This window comes from Poecilia formosa, unplaced genomic scaffold, assembly GCF_000485575.1.
Source record: "Poecilia formosa unplaced genomic scaffold, Poecilia_formosa-5.1.2 Scaffold47, whole genome shotgun sequence".
Lineage (NCBI taxonomy): Eukaryota > Metazoa > Chordata > Actinopteri > Cyprinodontiformes > Poeciliidae > Poecilia > Poecilia formosa.
In genome coordinates, this window is record NW_006799986.1 from 2,623,928 (window position 1) to 2,644,265 (window position 20,338).

At 37.8% G+C, this 20,338-nt stretch overlaps 1 long non-coding RNA gene across 2 annotated transcripts in view; it reads left to right on the top strand.

Moving 5' to 3' along the window:
• LOC103138183 (uncharacterized) overlaps positions 1–17,472 on the top strand; it is a 53,993-nt gene extending 36,521 nt beyond the window's left edge. The window contains exons 1-3 of one of the 2 annotated variants that reach the window (XR_001662132.1): positions 13,997–14,027; positions 14,125–14,288; positions 17,220–17,472. This is a non-coding gene — a long non-coding RNA (uncharacterized LOC103138183). Of the gene's footprint in view, positions 1–13,996; positions 14,028–14,124; positions 14,289–17,219 lie in introns of those variants that run through there. The other variant, XR_476247.1, reaches the window with a different exon arrangement.
• Positions 17,473–20,338: the final 2,866 nt, after the last annotated feature.

Consider the following 20,338-nt stretch of genomic DNA (forward strand, 5'->3'; position numbering starts at 1 on the left):
GGCTGACACATGCAATCATTAGAGAACAACAGCAAACGCTGAGTCACCTACAGCATAACAAAGGTCACTGCTGGAGTTTGCTGGAACCGGAGCAGATGAACACAAATCCCCACCAGAAATGAGCCGGCGTCAGAACCCCGTCTGCAGTCGGCTTGATTGTTTCTTTTAATATTTGTGGATTACATTTGTCCTTCTTTCAGCTCTGGGATTTAAACAAAAAGTAATATGTTTAAAGAAAATTAAATTACCTCTGCAGAAAAAGGCTCCCAGCACCTCTCATTTTACTTTTCCCAATCCAGGTTTTTCTTGGCTAATGCCAAATCCTGTCTGCACTGACTTGATGTTAATAAGTGACAACAATTGCAGTCGGATAAATGAGCTGTCAACATTTAAAGTCTTCATTTCTGCTGATGAAATTATTAAATCTGTGAGTGAGAGCAGCTGTTTTGGAAGATAAGCAATTATAAAATGTTGTTCATGTCAGCAAAGACAACAGTAGAGAGCAAAATGGATGTTAGCCAAGTGAATTATATGCATGCTAATTATGGAATGATGTTATGATCTGTTCTTTTAGACTTTTATTTAGTTAAGATGTGATAAATAAGCGAGAAGAAGTTCAATTTGGAGATGTTAACTCAGTTAAAATATATTTAGGAGGCGAATAATGAACATTAAATTACTGTGTTTTATCTGTGGTGGACTGGTTACCTGCCCAGGTTTCACCTTCCACACCAGGTAAATTATTAAATTATCCAACCATCCACTCAAAACAGCAAAAGTAAAATAGCACTTTAGAATTTATTTGGAAAATTAATTTAGGGGAAGCTAGTGCGTTAGCAAAATTAGCAAAAACGCTACATGAAAAATTAGCTCTGCTATTAGTGCATTAGCAGGTAAGCTAATATGCTAATAGCGGTGCCCACCACTGGACACTGGAATTAATTTATGCTATTTAGAATAATAAAAAAGTAGATATGACAGGTTTGGTGTTAAAAACAAGTTTTGGGACAGAAACTGAAAAAATATTCAGCTATTACATTTTTTTACAAGATAAAATTAGCTAAACCCAGCAGCAGTTAAATGTAAAAAATTAAAACATCACTAAGACATGAGCTGACAGTGAATAATGACAATACAGGAACAGCAGTGAGGACAGAGATCTACTCAACTACTGAAGAAAATGTTAATCATGCTCTCTTTAAAATGTCTGGATCCCCTTTTAAAGGCAACAAGTCATAAATAATTGAGAGAGTTCTTCATGCTTGCAGACTCACCTCCAATACATGAAGGCATACAAGATTAAAATTACAAATCAAAACCGAATTGAACCTTCATATTATCCAGTTGTTTTCTGTTCAGCTCCTTGTCTGTTTCCTTGTTGTTCCTGTTATAACTGGATCTGATAAATGGAGTCCCTGTTAGAGCAGAAAGCTGCAGCTTATCTGACGGTACCGACTGACCCCCTCCCCCCATTCCCATTTCCTCACTGGCTCTCTAACTCTGGGACGGGACTTCCTCTAACAACCTTATCAGTTTGAACCACAACCCTGGAACAGACCCACTGAAAGAGATCTCACAAAAAGTAAAGAAAAATCAAAAGTAGTAATGTTATACCTGCATTATGCTGCGCTTATCTTTATCTGTGGAATTTAGGAAATCTTTGTTTTGCTTTTGGATGTAGCCCCCTTCCAGAAACCTCAGTTTGAGAGAAAGACATTGTTTCGAGGAAACTCAAGGACACACAAGTGAAAACTCACTTTACTCGCTGTTCTCTCTCTTTTTAAGAGCAGAGTGTAGAAAGCAGTGCAGTAAAGCTCCCTGTGAGGCTCTTGTGAAAACTGTACGTCTGAGTGGAACGCTTTGTTGGGCTGAGATAATAACATCTGTGATGAAACACTCCAAGCCGCTCGTGTTTATGGACCTGGAGGGGAATATTCAGGCCCAGTTCGAGTCCAAGCAAAAACATGGAACTATAAATTACTTTTTTTCACGATTCAGTCGGATAAACGCGTACATAAACAAAGCTGCAGATATTCTCTGAATCTGAATGTCATGGTCAACCTTTGGGAACAGATTTGGGAACCAGGAAAAATTTAAATAAAGCATAACTTTAAATATATGAATGTGATCTGGTATTTGCTGATGTTTGTGAAGAAAAAGGGTAATTAGACTTAAATATCAATCTGTAACTGCATCAACAGCAGGTTTATGAGTTTCATTTGTAGTGTTTTAAATTGTGTGAGTCAACATCGTATCTCAATCCATTGTTCTATAGAAGGAAAAAAGGCCCCAAACGGGCTGAGTACAGAACATCTCCAGTGGGAATTATGACGTCAGGACAGTTTTAAGTCATCAGGAATGTCCGGATGAATTATTTTCTCCAAAATGAACCTGATGAAACATGATCAGGTTTTAGGGATGAATGGAGATGTGGCCTTTGGAAACATTCTTTCTATTGTAAATTCCATCTTATTGTTACTGGGGCTTTAATTTGGGTGCAGCATCAATCTGTGTCTTCACTGAGATCAGATTTTACTAAACAGCAAATATTACATTCTTTTGGTCGAGCACTTGATTTTTTTTTTTTTTTGTCTTTTATGATATTTAAAGTTAAATAGTGTGAGCACATTTTCAGGCCAAACCATCATGTCAGATTCAGAGCAGAAACCATTGTTTTCCTTTCTTACAGTGTGGTTATCCACCTGAATGAAATAAAAATATTTTAATTTCTTTCCTGGTCACAGGTTTTTTCCTGGAAATGTGAAGAAATGTTCTGAATTTAAATAACTAAAATAGCTCAAATCTCTCCTCTTGTGCACAAATGTATCTGTTTTCCAGTGAAAATATGACTAAGACTGAATTAAAGTTATATCAATAAATCTCAATATAACAAATGTCTCAAAGCATTGTACAAAACAGAAGGATCCACAAAATATCATTTTAACTCGTACATTAGAGATAACCTTTAACCTTTAGCTCCTGTTACTCATGTTTTTGGATAATATTTCCAATCTAACGGGCTTAGTTTCACAGTTAAAGCTGCTCTTTTTGATCCTCTGTATTCCCCAGCAGCTCTTAGCATACTTGCATCATTAGCTTTCTAATTAGCAACCATGCTAATTCATCAAGGCAACAAATGCTGGTGTCAACATGGGCTCTCCACTAAGGGTTGAATGTGGTTGCATTAATTTTGCTGCTATTAATAACAGACAATAACATCTGTTGAATGGTGGTTTACACATTTAGGAACATAATTAGCTCTTCGCAACAATTGACACGTAGGAGCAAAATCCAAAACATCTCGGCAGACGGAGGAAATGGCGAAGACGCAGGGGGCTCCACCAGGGACGACCAGCAATTAGCTGGACTGGAGTTTAGTAGGTGAGAGTCAGAACAAAAGTCAGACATGTGGTTTCGGATTGTTAAGCCAGACACAAATGACTTCAGGCTTCTGGATTTGATGGCTGCAGCTCTATTTTTCTTAGCTGGGTTTGAATAAACAGAGCCGCTCCGGGCCGGGCCGTGTTGATTCCAGAGGGGAGATAAGCAAGGTAAATAAAGCCCGACTCGGAGTGGAAGAGATTTCCTCTCAATGGCGCTCAACTGTTTTACTGTTTAAACGCCTCCAGATGGGTCGAGTTAAGGAAGCAAATGTCGTGTGACAAGCAGAAAGAGAAAGCATTACGGACGTGTCCCACTGTCAGTCTGCTGCTGAAATATTGATTCACAGAACTTCACATTTTTTACATGCATGTTATTCTAAGCTTTATGTTGATGGGCAACAAGATTATTACAATAACAGTTCTTATTGTACAAGATTTCTAAAGGTGAATAATTAAATATCATTGAAAATATAAGTCAGTGATGAAATAAACAAAACATACTTATGCACACTTTACACTATCTTAAATGTAATTTTTATCCTTATTTTGATTATTACAGCTAAACTCAATTACATTATGATCCATAAAAAATTATTTTTCACATAAAATTACAGTGTTATGTTCTGGTCTACACAATGGATGTCAAAGTCCAGTTGTTTGCTTTAGCTGTGTCTCTAATTCAACACAAATAAATTCATAACTGGGTCATTAGCAGGAGCCAAACTGAATGTTGAAGATTCGTTTCAGCTGTTTGGTTCAGGTGTGTTGGACCAGAAAGAAATGAACACAAATAAGATGTTGGACATTATGCAGGAGTTTCTCATTTTCTGGCTTAACTACTGAAATAAATTAACTTTTAGTTGTATTTATTTAATTTGGGTCAGTAAAGTATTTTTGAATTGCATTGTTTTGTGCAGGCGCATAAAAAAAAAATTAGATCAATGTTATTTGCTTCTCATTTCAAAAATATGAACTCAAAATCAACAAAGCTACAAATAAAGGCTTGAAGTAATTAATTTTATGTGTTTAAGTTTCACTTTCTAAAATATGTGACAAAAAATGTTGAACTTTATGACCCAACTGTTAATGGATTCAGAGGAAGTAACATAGAAAGTGTTATTATTATATTTTTATTGTTTTTTAGATGTATTAAATGTAGTAATTGGTCATTTCAGGAATATGACACAATCTGGGGAAGTGTTAGCTTTCCAAATGCCAAATGATTGACTCACATGAACTGTGACTTTCCTAAAAGTCATGACTTATCATTTGGTCATGAGGCTCTGAGTAAAAAACTTGAAGTCACTTCTATCCTTTGTCTCGACGTGGAAGAGAATCGCTGCGATAAAAGTCTTGTTTCCCCTCGACAGAAGCTTGTTTTTTCTATTAAAGGTACGCTCTAACAGCTTAGAGGAAGCAAAAAATGATGACAAGGAAAAATAGATTAATTAAGGTACCTCAGCGTCGCAGCAGACACTTAATCATAGATTGTGCTTGTCACAGGGATTTAGGATCTGATTGACTTGAACAGATTATGCCTCTCTTCATTTTCTGCCTTTGTGCAATAGAAAATTAATTGTCAGTGACATTTGGTTGTAATCCCCCCTCTCTCCTTCTTCCCTCCATCTCCTCCGCTCTCTACTTCCACCAATTAATTGGCTCTCGTTTATATTCTCCATTCCAAAGATTTTCTTTTAGAGATACACAGGAGGCAGAATCATTTCCTTGGCTGCAGAGGACAACATTGAGTTTTTTGATTGAGTGTAGAATCTAAGCATCGGTTGATGCTGATGCGATACTCCGGCTCGTACTTGCAGTGCTGCGTCAGTGCTTTCACTCGCGGCCTCACACACATAAACACACACACACATTGTCTGAATGACAGCTAAATATTTAGAATGGCCCAGTCCAGCTTGGGTCGTCAATCATCTGTAGATATGACAGCCGAACTCTCTCAAAAGAAGAATAAAACAGAACAAGGGTGAGAAAAGTTGAAAGAAAAAGAAATACAGAACAATTTGTCATACTGGGCTTCAGCCAGCGGTCAAAAACACTGCAGCACATACTGTTAATCTACAATAAACATGATTTCATGTTGCTGTTTGTTCTCTTCTGTCAACTGCATTCATCAGAAACAGTTGTTAGACGTTGAAAACAAGCAGATGGAAAAGTGAAAACACTCATGTTGCCTGTTAATGCCGCCTGTATCTGGAACCTTTGCTGGCGACATCAACATACAAGCTGAGTTTCCTTTTCAAATGTTTTTTCAGCTTTGCACAAAGTAAAAAAAAAACTATTTGGCAATTGCGATGTTTCCATTAAAAAAGAAATGCATTTATAATCATACGTGAATCTGTTTATTCACGCAATAACTCATTTAAAACCATGATCTTCATACCACTTCCTGTCATCTTCTTCATCATTTCCACCAGCAGTAACATCTGGTTGTTCATCACATGACTTGTGTGACTGGAAAGACGGGTTTCCATTGCAATTTTGCAAAATATACCAATTTCAATATTGCCAAAAAAAACACTCCTCACCCAGCACCAACGCTTTATATCAAAAAACAAGAGTTTTGTTGACATTGGCTTATTTTCATTAATCAAATCTGTTTTCAAATTGTGCAGATTTAAGTTTAATTGAACCTCATGATTGAACAAAGGTCAGGGCAGATTAGTTGGATAATTTCTTATGGATTTAATTTCTTAAGGCTAATTAGAATCTGTTTATCCATGTTTCTGGTTGCTGGGTAACATTTTGGTCACAAGCAGCAACTCCAACAATCAAGCCTCTGATGATGATGCATAATCTGATGATTAGGATCTCGGACCACCAGATCACATTCCTGCCATGTCAAGAAATTGAATGCGATGAACTTTCCAAAATGCACAAAAATTTCAAACCTCAAATTTAGTTTAAATTGAGTAAATGACCTGGGTTGGAATCCAAGTCGAGAGACTTTGGCGTTTGAGTCCTTCGACGGCCGACATCCAGTGACCCCTGGGACAATCGGGGCCGATCGTGAGGAATTGCCAATAAATACCGACTGCTGTCGTTTCAGATTAAAACTGAAGTTTTCCTAAAAAAAAAGAAAAACAGTTATGCAGTTCACTAGTTGTGAATTGTTTTTACTGTGTTTTGTAAATCTAAATCTGCTTTTCAATCTTGTTAAATATAATTTATATTTTTATGTCGCCAAAACTCCAGCTAAGATGTGAATAAATGAGTCAGAGGCTGGAGGTTTAATTGACTGTATCGTGTTTACAGAAGTTTTAGCTGTTTTACAAAGAAATTACAGAACAGGATCAGAAAACACCTTGATAGACTGAACTCTTTCTTTTTACTGTCAGACTTTCAAATATATTGATAAATTACAAGTTTATGAAAATGCATGGCCTGGAATTTATTCAATAGAAAATAAAGTTGACATTTGCACTAGATAAATTTGTTTAGGTTCTTTTCAGATTTTGTATTTTGTGAAGGTAAATTTGCTTATTGCTTTCTCAACCTGATTAATTTAAACCAATTTGACACAAACACAGTTTAATCATCTCAGATCAAATCAAAACTCATATCAATGAACATAAAGCCTTGCCAAAAGAAAGAAAAAAATATTTTAAACATTCATGTTGGACTCCAACATAGAAACTGATGGATTTGTCACACAGCTTCATTTCTTACGTATTAAGAAATGTGAGCTATGAGGAAATAACTGACGCTAAATTAATTTAATTTTGTGCAACATCGAATCTTTTTGCATCTTTTAATGAATTTAATTATCTGTCACTTCTGATGCAATTCTTTTCTGACTAGTACTTCAGTACTGGAATCAAGGGTGTGGACCCTCAGTTATTAACTTATTACTAGATAAGACTTTATGTTTGTGGTTTTAAAACTGTGTGGTGTCCATTTAGGGGATTTTTTATATTGTGTGCTTTTGTGGATTCTGGAAAACTTTTTATTTGTTCTCATTTCTTGTTGTTTCTAGTGATGTAAAGAAGCTATAAAATAGTCAGCTAAACTGGGCTAAAATGAACCAACTTACCTAAAGAGAACTAAACTAATCTACAATAAGCTAAATTATGCTAATGTAAATTAAGCTAAACCAAGCTAAGGTTATCTGCACTCACATAAGATGAATTAATAAACTAACATAAGTTAATATAGATAGATTAAACTAAGGTAGTGTAAAGTTAACTAAACTATGGTAAAATAAGCCAACCTTATCTCAAGTAAATTGAAGTAATCTAATTATAAGCTAAGTTATGCCAGGTGAAATTACGCTAAACTAAGATTAAGTCAACTAAGTAAGTTAGACTAGGAAGCTAAAATAAGCTGGCTACTCTTAAATAAGATGCACTGAAATCAGTTACTTTTAGCAAAAATAATATAAAACTATCCACAGTAAACTGTAGGCTAAGCTAAATCATGCTAAGTGAAGCTAAACTAAGGTAGGGTAAGGCCTAATTAAACTGTACCTTAATTAGGTCAAAATAAAACTAAAATGAGCTAGTCTAAGATAACTTAACAGTGCCTTTTTTTAGTTTTTAAACTCTTTCTTTTTTCCGGTGGAAGGTGGAAAATGTAATTTTGATTCCTTACATGATGAATTGACAATAAAATAGACTTTGACCTCAAGACGTTAAAAGTTTGTTTTGCTGTAACTTAACCGTCTTGTTTTCTTGTTTATTTTCTTATAATTAAAAATCAGCTGAAAATCTGGTAATGAGTCCATATAATTATAAATAAATGCCACCGGTGTTACTTTCAGTTTCTCGTGCCATGGGAATAAATCCTCGTCACGGCATCACTGTCATTCTTCAGCTGCTGATTGCTGATTCTGTAGCGGTGGTGGACATGTGTGCAGTAGTAGATCTGTAGCTTCTGGGGGATAGAAGAGGATTCAACATGTCAAAAAAAAACATAATAATATAGCAAAGACGCCTCTGGACTCCATCGGGTCTTTACTGAACATTTTAAACGGTCCGATTGTTCACCTCTTATGTTCAGACCTGCTCTGGCATTTTCTGTGATCGTTTTATGAAAAGTCCTTTTTATGACTGTGATTTTGTGGATCTGACATTCTTATTATCTCTGCTCAGATGGAGTCGCTGTTTTCAGTCTTCCTATTGCACCTTTACCATGGAGTTTCACAAAAACTTTCTATGGTTAATAAAAAAGTTTTTTTCTGAAATTTGTTTGATTGTAGAGCCGGGCGTTGAGCTTCCACGTTCATTTCAACTGCAAATCCCCAGCTAACAATCCAGGAAAGGTTCTGCTGAAACAAACTTAATTGACAAAGAAATGGGGAGAGGGTGACAGAGCAAAGGATGAAGTAGAGGAGAAAAATGAATGTAAAATGAAACAAACAAGGAGGAATATGTGAGGGGAATGAGCAGAATAAGAAGAGGGAGTTCAGAGCTTTGATGGAGAAAATGTTGTCAGCCGGCATCATGCACAAGGGAGCGGCAGAGAGAAAACGAAGAGCGGCAGAGAGAAAACGAAGAGCGGCAGAGAGAAAACGAAGGAAATTGTGGGATACCGGCTGCTGATAGAATGAAGGTGGGGTGAAAGATGAGATAGCATTGTAGCGTGATGAAACAGAGGTCAAACTTGTGTGTGTTTGTGTGTGTGTGCGTGTGTGCGTGTGTGTGTGTGTGTGCGTGCGTGCGTGTGTAGGTGCGTGTGTGTGTGTATGTTTGCTTCCTGTCAAATTAAACTGTGGAGCCAAAGATGGACATTTCATTTCCCAGATATGATTGATGGGAAATGTCTGAGTCCCAGAGAGGTGTCTGATATCCCGACCCGACTCCGTCGCACGTAAACACTGAAGCAGGCCGTGCTGCTGTCACACTCAGCTAAATATACGCATATTATTATGCATATACACACACTGATAAGCAACTAATGTTTAATTAGAATGTGTTAAAATGCAAATGATCTTTGTTTTGAGCCTCAAGTTCTTCACCTGGAGGGGAGAATGTAGAAATGATCGTTTTACAGTTTACTGAATTTGATCGCTGTTAATGTTATTATAACAGATTGGAATTGGATTGCTTGTAATTTGTGTAAGCCGGTGGGAATTTCTGCGGCAGTAATGTAAGCATCGCTCTGGTCTGTTGTGAACTATTTTCCCCTTCATGCCTGGTAATGGTTTGAAACGCTCCGAGTGTCTCTGGATTCTCGGCTTTTCCTTCTCTGAATGCCAACATCAGACTGGAAAAGACAACAAACCAATGGATGGATGGATGTTTGTATGTTAATAAAAACTTCAAGCCGACTGCGAATTTATTTGGACCCGTTTGTTTTTATATTTATTCTATGGGGACATTTTTCTGCCATAATTCGAGAGCACAATTCCTCAGTTTGAAAGCAGGATTTTATGTCTTTTGTTCTCAAAACTTTTAACACTTTTATTTTAAATTTGAAAGAAGGACTTCATGTCCTCAGAGCAGAAATCTGAGGTTGTTCTTTCTCCATGCAAGACAGAACAACCTCACAGTTTGCTATGATAGCCACATCGGTACACCCACTTGAAGGAAACAAACGCACCCAGTGTAACACTTTCATTCTATTGGCTGAGAGGTTGCCAGGCAACGGTACTTTTCTGTTCCAAGCGCCAGCAGAAAATGATTCGCAAGTGAGGAAAGAAGTTTGGAAGCAGAGATTTAATCTGAGCAGAGACACGTTTTGAGAAAGGTTTGAGGAAACACAGTGAATATTTGAAAGAGAGCAAAAGAACGTGTACAAGCATTACAAGTTTTGAGAGGAAAGACATGAAATCTTGCTTTCAAACTGAAAATGTGTTCTCTTGAATTATGGCAGAAAAATTCCTCCATACTATTACTCTTGTTGTTCTGTTTTGAATTGGTTCCATATAGACAAACATATATTTCAGGTTGAAATAAGAATGAATATTTGTGGGTGTTTGACCCCTTTTTTATGTTTTCTGCTTTATATCATCATGCTACGGAAGACAATTAGGGCCAATGAATAAACAAAAGAAAAAATCTGATTTTTTTTTTTTTCACAAATCTGATTCTTCTTTTTTTCAGTGGCCCTAATTCTCTTCTGTCTCAAGCAAATTGTAGAACTGGGTAAAAATAAAATATGTAAATAAAATATGTTATTGGTGACAGGTTGCTAAATCATAATTGTGGCAGTTGTGGTGAAAGTGTAGTTTGTGTTGAATAATGGTAATAAAATCAAACCAAAAATCCAATTTAATACAGCAATAAGTCATAAGTACTTTCATTCGATACCAATATGTAACAGTTAAAGTTATTATTTACCTTTTTTTTCTGCATTAGTCTCCACAGACTGCAACATTCATAACTTAAGCAGTTGTTTGGATACATCTCATTATTACAGTGATGCTTTCTCCAGCTGAAACAGGGTGAACTTTTGCTTCTTCTTGGGAAACTATTTGACAAACAAACTGTATATTTCTCCAAGAGTCTGTCTCCAAGTAAGTATTCAGCGTGGCTTTCAGCAGAAGGAGGTAAAGCTAATATTTTAAATACTTTTTTGGTTTTGTTTTCTAGCATACAAATTTGTTTGTTTTCTTACTGATACAGCCAATCAGGAAATCAGGAAATCAGGAAACGACAGAGCCTGGCTCCCTTCTTGTCTCTGTGGTGAACAAAATGCAAAAGACTGAAAAAAGTCAGGCGTTGCTCCACGTTCTGCTGCGTCCTCCCAGTTACCGTGACCTTGTGCACAGACTCTTTTACTTTCCCTCTAAATATCCTGGTAGCAAACCTCTTGATTCAATGAAGAGGAACGACCTCCAGTTCACCAGTGGGAGCTTTCTGATGGGCCGTTTTGTCCATTAATAGTCATTAAAAGCTGAATTCCAGGCTGAAGTTTTCTCCAAGCTTCTCGGAGAGCCTTATAATGTTCCTGTTGTGCAACTCGTTTATGATCCGTTATAAATTGAGTGTTTTCAGGCCTTCCCCTGAACGCACCGGGCCATGGAGGTGAGGCAAGCCTGGCTCTGTGGGTTTCCGGTGGCTGCGGCAGACACAGACAGCGTGTTGATTTTTATGATGTTGGACTTGGCCGGCTCTGTTCCCCTTTTAAAATGCTCCTACCCTGCAAACAGAAAAGTATTGTTCTTTTCTGAACAAGAGACAGAAACCGGCCAGGCAGAGGAACTGGATGCTGCGGGAAATAAAAAGTAGGATTCGGACACTGTAACTTTATACTTTTTGCTTCAGGTTTTACTTCCTTCTTCTACTTTGAAGAGCTAGTAAAATACAAAATGTTTGCTGTGCTTTAAAAGTGAATATATTCTCTTTAATTGGACGAGAACTATTTATTTAAAAAGAAAAAAGTCAGAAATCATCTTAGGTGATATCTTTTTCAGTAAAAACTTACAGAGATTTTCTTTTAATTTATGACTCTAAACAGCCTAAATTTACCATTCAACCAACCAAAGTGTTTTACTTAATGACAACATGGAGCCAATAGGACAGAAATCCTTTTCCAAGGTTTCACCACCGAGAAGTGATTCAGTCTCTGTAAATTTAGAGTCTGACTTCCTTCAAAGTGACAGAAGAGGTTTCCAGAAATCACGCTGATCATGCCTGAGGTTGCCTGACTAATTCTGATCCTGACGGCCCGTTCTGGAAAACAGAACTCCTCACCTTATCTCTGAGTCGGTCAGGTCCTCGTCTCGCCGACGCCTCCCGCTCTTTTTTTACGGATAATGTGAAAAATAAAATTACATTTTCCAGTCTGTCAGTTATTTCCTCCTTCTCCAAATTTGTAAACTTATAATAGTCATTCCTCTTTCTGACATGATCGCTGATTTTATTATGCTGTTAATCACACAATAAAAAAACGACCGTCTTTCATGGTCGTTTTGTCCACCATGAAAGATGTGAAGTGCAAAATGAACATCCTAAACCACACGGCCGCACGTCGACAGTTCGACTTCTGGACCGCTAAGGCGAAGCCCCTCCATCCTACGGTGGAAGCTTCCTGTATTGTGGATCTTCTTAAAGTGATGATCCATATGTTAGATCCATCTTTAAAGGCTTGGAAGGGGATGAAGCAGAAAAGCAAGAGCTTCGCTTTTCCTTTCAGCTCCTTCTTTACTACATTGGGATTTCTGCAGACAAGGCAGTTATTTGAAAAAAAGGGGAAAAAATCATAGATGAATGGAAAATTTACAATTATTAAAATATGAAAAATTTATGTTGAAGTAGTTTTGGCTTAAATGTGCCTTTTAACCTCCATTGATCTGGAATGAATCAAGCTACATCGTCTTTCAACTTCGGCCTCAATCATCTCAGCGGCATTTAAATAATTCGCTTGTAAGGTGATGAGCAGTGACATTTTTCTTAAAGCCAGATTCCCGCGATCCTGGAAAGGAGCTGAGCTGGAAACCGAGAGCTCAGTTCCTCCTGTCCTAACAACCCCTTTGAGGGGAATGATGAAGAGTGGCCTGCACAAAGCCAGCACTCAGCTTTAATTGGATGGAAGGTGGTTGTACCCCTGTACCATAAATAACTGGACCCAGAAAAGCTGTGGATATATATATATATGTGTGTGTGTGTGTGTGGGTGTGTGTGTGTGTGTGTGTGTGTGTGTGTTTTAGGGGTTAGTTGGGTGGAGAAAGGTTTAACCATAATGCAGTCTCACAGAGAACTTGAGCACACTGAGAATGGCGGAGGCTGCCAGGAACCTGGTGTAAATATCCTGTGGGCTAACTGATTTGTCGATGGTCATAAACACGACATAAAGAGCTAATATACAGGTCAGCACCTGCATGATATATTACTGCATGAGGCTAAAGGGCTTTATCAAAGCATTTCAATTTCCTTAAAATCCCCCTAAAAAAGTGCATTTCTGTAAAGAATACTTTGATTTTTTTTTTCTTTAAAGTTTGGACTGGACATTTTTAAAAGTATTTTAGAGTTAGATTTATATGTTTAAGAAAATAAAATAAAGACATAACTTTTAATAAAACACAAGGGAGATATCAGACAGGAGGTGAAACTAATCACCATTTTACAATCCAATCAGAGTTTCTCGAAATAATTCTAATACCTCATACTGGCTAGCTGCGTCTTGCCATTATTCATGTTTATGGTCTTTATGGCCAACATCTCAGGATCTAGAGATTCATGGAGAGGAATGTATCTGGTTTAGGGGTGGCAGGGCTCTTTATTAGATTTTTGCAGATGATATGGTCCTGTGGGCGTATTGGCAGAACATTGCACTAAGACACTGATCTAATAAATAACAACAAAAAAACCCCAAGAAATATATTCCAGGTTACAAAATACAGCAGTGGGATATAATTGCATGGTTGAAGGAACCTTCAATACAATATCAAATCTACATGGAGAGCAGTATTTTTAAAAGTAGCCAGTTGAATGCAGTCAGTCAGATTTCCCACACTTTGTTTCTGTCAATAAATTCAATTCTTAAAATAATCTCGTTTTACGATAAAACGTGTTGGAGCTAGGATGAGGTGGGGTTTTGGCCGTATCGACATTGGTTAATTTCGCAAAAAGGCCATGGAAACACTTTTTTTTCCATACAAATCACATGGTCAAGAACCGGATGTTGCCACTAGCGCCAACCACAAAGAAGAAGACGACAGGAAGTAGTTTGAGGATCATGTCGCTGGTATTCTCTTTTAATTACTTTTCTCATGAACAAACTTATTTACGTGCGATTTTTGTACAACCGCTCTTGTGTTACTTATTTTCTCGTAACTCTGCAGTCTGCTTGGTGCGCCCACCAGAGGGCGATCTGACCCACTAGCGTTCCATACAGATCGAGATGGCAGAGGGAGAGAGAGTAGCTGCAGCGAGACATTGTTTTTTTTTTTTTTTACCTGCTGACGGACAGCTGCTGCGTTCACATTGGGGTGCGTTCGTGACCGAAGTAAGTTATGTGACATTGGTGAATGAAATGTGCGCTACATTGTAGATAAATCGGCAGTTAAGCTGTTGTTGGCCTTCGCTTATAGCCTGCACAGCTTAGCTAAGCTAAGCTAAGCTAATACTCTGGTTTGTGTGTTTACATTTATACACATTGGGTGTTTTTCTGTTGCTGTTAAGAGCCTTTATCAGTTCCATAAGCATGTTTGAGACATATACAGTCTGTTAATTTGGTGTGAGGAGTATTTTACACTTTGCTTTTGTGTCACTCAGCATATTATAGACCCCTTTGTGTTAAATTTCGCGCATGCGCACAAGGCTGAGGAGAGGAGGACTCTTCTTTTACATCTATAGCTGCGCTAATGCGGTAGAACAATTTTACTAAATGAAACCTGAAGATGTAGGTACTATTAATTTAGTGCAGTCCGCCACAGAAAAAGGAAAAATACCGCTAGAGAACAATTTATGAGGACTTTTTTTCTGCTCTCTGTGTGGGTTACTACGCAGAGTTGTTGCCATAGCAACTGATAACAACGCCACATTACCCACACAAAGAGCAGGACATTCAGACCGTTTCAGTGTTATGCTTTTAGGCTTGATGTTTATTTCACAAATATTAACAAGTGTTCTCTGTTGTATTTTAGCTACCGTTGCTATTGGCTAATATAGGTTAACTAATTTAAACATCTTTTCTACTGATGATCTGTCAGAGTTGGTGTCACCTTTTTATTTTTTAACTGAACTGAAACACACCAAATTCCACATCGCATTTCCATGTTAAGGTTTTCAAAGTCCAGCAAGAATAACTAACCTACTTTCCTCTCCCTCGTTTTTTTTTTTTTAATTAAAACTTTTTCCTGACTTTTTCAGCTTAAACCAAAGGTAGTCATCATTGGCAAACAGCTTTTTGCCCTCCAGCATGGAGATGGAGGCGGGATCTTGTGAGCATGACGTTTTAATTGTTTCATATTAAAACTGTGTGACAGTTACGCAATTGTAATTAAATTGCAATTGCATAATTGTGTTTTTTCGACATTAGCCGAATAGGACAAAGTTTTGTGCACATTTATAATGGAAGTACAACTCTTGTTGGATTTATGCCATGATGAATGAAAGTGTTCACTTCTAGTAAGGTGTACTTCATAATGTGGTTGGTGAGTGTATATCAGCCATACATAAACCAGCACCTACAATTATTTCCGCTGTGTGGTGGCAGGGCTCTGGCTAAAAGATGAGGTGAGGAGCCTCATCTCCTCGCCTCAAACGGCTCTCACCAGAGTTGCTGCTCCTCTACATTATGAGAAGTCAGCTGAGGTGGTTTGAACGTTTATCTCCTGGATGTCACACACATTCCAGTGGTAAAAGACCTGGGGCAGATCTAGAGCTCCCCGGAGTAATCTGTATGTGCCTTGGGATCTCTTAGGAGGAGCTGGGAAGCTTGAGGGATGCCTGGGTTTTCCCTCTTGGACATTTTACCTCTATGACCCAATTATGTATGAGTGGGAGGCATTAGATAGATGACTTTTCGCTGGAATATATTTTGCACATCTAATTTAAATGTGCTCTCTGTCTTCCCCCTTATGTCAGACAATTCTCACCTCACAACTGGTGGAATTTAATTGGCTTAAAATTTTGCCACTTGGAAACTGATTAAGAGAGCATTCACATCACTTCTGTTTAGTCCATTTGAGTCAAACACGTTTGTTTAGAAAGTCCAGTTTGGTTGGAGAAGTGTGAATGCACAACCAAACTCTGATGCGGACCCAAAAAAAACAAACTGATCAGCTGGTTGGAGTGATCTCTGGTGTGGTTCAAATGCATATTGGATTTCAAATGGACCAGTGACCGCTCTAAAAGCAGGAAGTGGAAAATACCGCAGGGCATTCTGGGTAAATACAAACAAACGTGCTAATCTAGTCCTAGCAGGAGAAATGGCTAGTAGTTTTTTACCAAAGACAAAAGAGAAATCGCTAAAATCTGATGCTACTCCATTTTTGGTTTTTGTTTTGAGAAAAAAGAAGTTATGCTCAATGTCTTCTTCAAAGGCTGTCATGTTGTTTCCTTCAATGATTCTTGGTGCAGCGCCACCACTGGCCAGTTGAGGAAGTTGAGCATCAAAACTGCGGAAATACTTTAAAATATAAAGTCACAGTGTCTTTTTTTTTTTTTTTTTTTTTACATATTTTTCTAAGATTAGGCACAATTATTTTTTCAAAACTAACTTTTTCCAACTTCTTTAAAGCTACATTTATTATAGTTTTTTGATTGAACTTGAACTGTCATCTTATAATCCATCTATTGATCAAAATCAAAGAACTAGAGAGATGCATATTAATCACTAAATTCATCTTTTTATGCTTTTGCCCTTGAAGAAACCACCGTTTGTCCCTTTTTGCAGAAACATGTCAGGATTGAAGGTGTGGGATGTAAAACTATCATTATCAAGCTTCCCCATGCACTCCCATCTCAGCCCTAATTGCCTTTTTCTCCTTGTGATCATGTGTGTTTTGGACAAGATGTCCATCTATAACTTACAGAAGGAAGGACCCCCGTCCGGCTCGACCATCTGTCACCTGGGCACCTGCAGGGCTCCGAGCCTTGTGCTGAATAAAATTAAGACATTGCAACAACAAACGTCCAGTTATGCTTCAGTCAGTCTCACACAGATTCACACTTCTCACTGTGATAAATATTCCTGTCACAACTGAAAAGACACATTACTTCAGAGTCAATTTTCTTCTTGTTACCTTTGATTATTGTGGGTTTTTTACCCGAATTTGCTGGATATTTTGTATTTTTATTCGGGCAGCTAGCAGGGACATCACTGTCCCACTGAGACACAAATTAAAATAGCACCAAGAAGGAAAAACTGACCACATTCCACCACTCCTTTCAAACTCGTCTTTTCCTTATGTTTTTTTCTCCGGACTCGCAGGCGGAGGCCCAAGGTCAGTGGAGGTCTGACGGGACGTTGATGAATGGATGTGAAGGGTGTCATCCTGGATAAACAGCGCCCGGGCCCACATGCTGCTACATCCTGAAAAATACGTCTGCTCCACCAGCAGCCCAGGGAAATAGTTTGGAGGTTTCACACATCCTTTCGATTGCTCACTCTGTCTTTCTCTCTGCGTGGAACGTACATCACTCCCCGTGTATGAAAAGAAAAGAAAAAAAATAACACACACCCATCTTATAGTCCAAACCACACAAACACACATGCGTTTCGCTGGCACTGAGGTCATGTAATATTTGATACATGACACAGAGAACGCGGTCCGTTTCCAGTAAAGGTCACTGTTTTTTTGACAAACTGTGGATCCGCTAACATTCGTGCCTTCCACGCGCCGTTACAGCCAAATAAATGCGTCTGTCTCTGCCGGCTAATCTCCGATCCCTCCCCGCCTCGCTCCTTCATGTCTCCGTAGATAAATAGCTTAACATAAAAGACCTCTTAAAATATGACTTTGCTCCGACTGAAGTGGAGTAAACTGGAAGGATGAAGGAGGGGAATTGGAGGTGATGGTAGATCCTGGGACAGACCCAAACCAGGAAGCGTCAAGGACAAAGTGAAATCTTAACGGGGTACAGAAAGCCGTAAAGATGGAGAGATTGCTCAAACAAGGGGTGGAATGCATAAGAAAAAAGGATTTATTGCATTCATTAAAAAAATTAATAAAATTCTCTCTTACTACAGAAAAAATTAACTGCTTAGCAGTGCAGACTTTTACAGACTATTTCCCACCGGCTTATTTTGAGGACTTTGTTCAGAACTCCATCCAGCTCCAACTGAAGGTCAGAATGACTCTTAGTGGCCTGTCTCCTCTAAAAATTGACCTTCTAGGAATCTAAGCTTGCTTTCATTAATATTAACTATTTTCTTTTCCTCTGTCACTGTAAACTCAAAGAAAAGGGAGGAATAGAATATCCTTTAGCTGCAGGTGTGATAAAACATGAATCAGCCTCAGTATCATCTGTCACATTGAATATTGAAATCTGTTTACATTTTTCCTGTCATTAACATTCAGCATCTGCTTCATCTGTTGTTCCTGGAGCAAATACCACTGATGGTATTCAAACACAAATTTACACTTTTTTTTTTACTTTGGCTTTCAGTTGTTCTGAGGTAACAATCTAAATAATCCTTTTGGCGTTACATGAGTCAGAGAAATGAAAACATATTTTCTCAGGTGGCGCTTTGATCATGACAAGATTAACTGCAGTAGGAACCTCTAACCTTGGCAAATAGGAAACAACTTGGGAAGATATTTCTTCTCACATCTGGACTTGACAATATTTGCTTATTTTGCCTTGCAAGCGATTACCCAATCGATCAGACGGTGAGAACATTTCTTGTGCACAAACGTCGTCACTGTGACTCAGACTGTCAAAAACGTTCATTTTCCTCTTATGAAATAATATTTTTATTAATTTGTCTGGACTCACTGTGATGTTAAAAAAAATATGTAAAGATTGTCAGGTAATTTGATCTGTTTACGCTTTTATCGACCTTTAAAAGAAAAAAAACGAGAGAACAGCTTCTTGTCATGATGATGCCACTCCCGTGCTTCACCATGTTCTTCCTGGTCTTGGGTTTTGTGTTGACCCTGGAAAAGCCACTCTTAACTCCATACCTGCTATGACAAATTATTAAACCTCTATTGTGTTTTTAAGTTTATTACAACTATTGTTGAATGTAAGCTGATGAATTCAATTCTGCTGGTTGCATTTAATAAATTTAAAATTACTTTATTGTGATAATTCTTAGCTAAATACCAAGAAGTGACTTGTTTTGAGTAATGACCTTTTTACCATTATTTTTGCATTTTGTAGTGTGCAAAAATACCTCAAAGTCCTGAAATGTTAGTCAAACTTAACATTCGGTCTCAGTCTTTATCTTGGAAGATCCCGACTTGACTCCCTGCCTGGTGTATAAATAACCCTTCTTGTACTCTTCTCCTGACTGATACCTTTGATAAATAATGTTCTTTTGATCTCTTATAATATCCTCTCTGCAAACAATTATTTAGCAACAGGATGGAAATGAGTAATTTTGTTAGGAAATTACAACTTTATTCTGTTTAATCAGATTAATTAAGCCAAACTAGCCAAAGGTTTTACATCCCAACAAAAGCTGGCAGTTTAACAGGGTTGTGCATACGTTTTGAACAGAATGAAATAGTGCCAGAAATATTAAACCTGCATCAGTAAAACAAATATACAAATGATTACTGTACTGTAAGCTGCCAACAGTGGTGGCCAGCTGTCTGCAGAATGAAAAATGAAAGTATATACTTGGGGATATTTGATCAACAGGAAATAGAAGCTCTCAAAGCCACAGAAATAGTTCTTATCAGGGTCAAATCAAATAGCAGTTATTTTCTAGACAATGATAAAATATAAAACAGTCCTGCAGTATTAGAGGTTCGGCCTTACCACAGCTCACAGTGGACAAGCAGTCACCAGTTAATAACAGGGATGATTAATGTGCTCTATATTAAATTTTGTTAGTCTCAGAAAGATGTGATTACCAACAAAACCACAGCAGAAAAACACACAATAAGAACATACCGGATCACCACATGAAAGCTGATCCAATATCAGTGGATCTGTGTTGCAAGGCAACGGCGGAGCGGCAGGAAGTTCCTCGTCCCTCATTCAGGAATGAATGATCGGGATGATCTCGACTTCCATTGATCCCTGTCTCAGTTTGATTGGACATTATCAAAGTAGAGCTCAAATTTGTGAAAAATACATAAATCCATCACTGCAGAATGTATCTTTACACTTTATTATCGTCTGATATACCCATATCTATCCTACTGCAATATAAATGGAGAAATATTTTTTCCACAACTTTGCATAAATCGCTGGGTCTTCAAAAAAATGCTTTGTTAGGATTTACAACTCAGTCAGATTATCAGACTGAGACAGAGGCCCAATGTCAAGGTATTAAATATTGAAGTCAAATTCTTTTAAGTCATATATGTATATATAAAAAATCCCTTCTCCCCCTCCGCGGGTGGGTCTCTCTCTCTCTCTCTCTCTCTCTCTCTC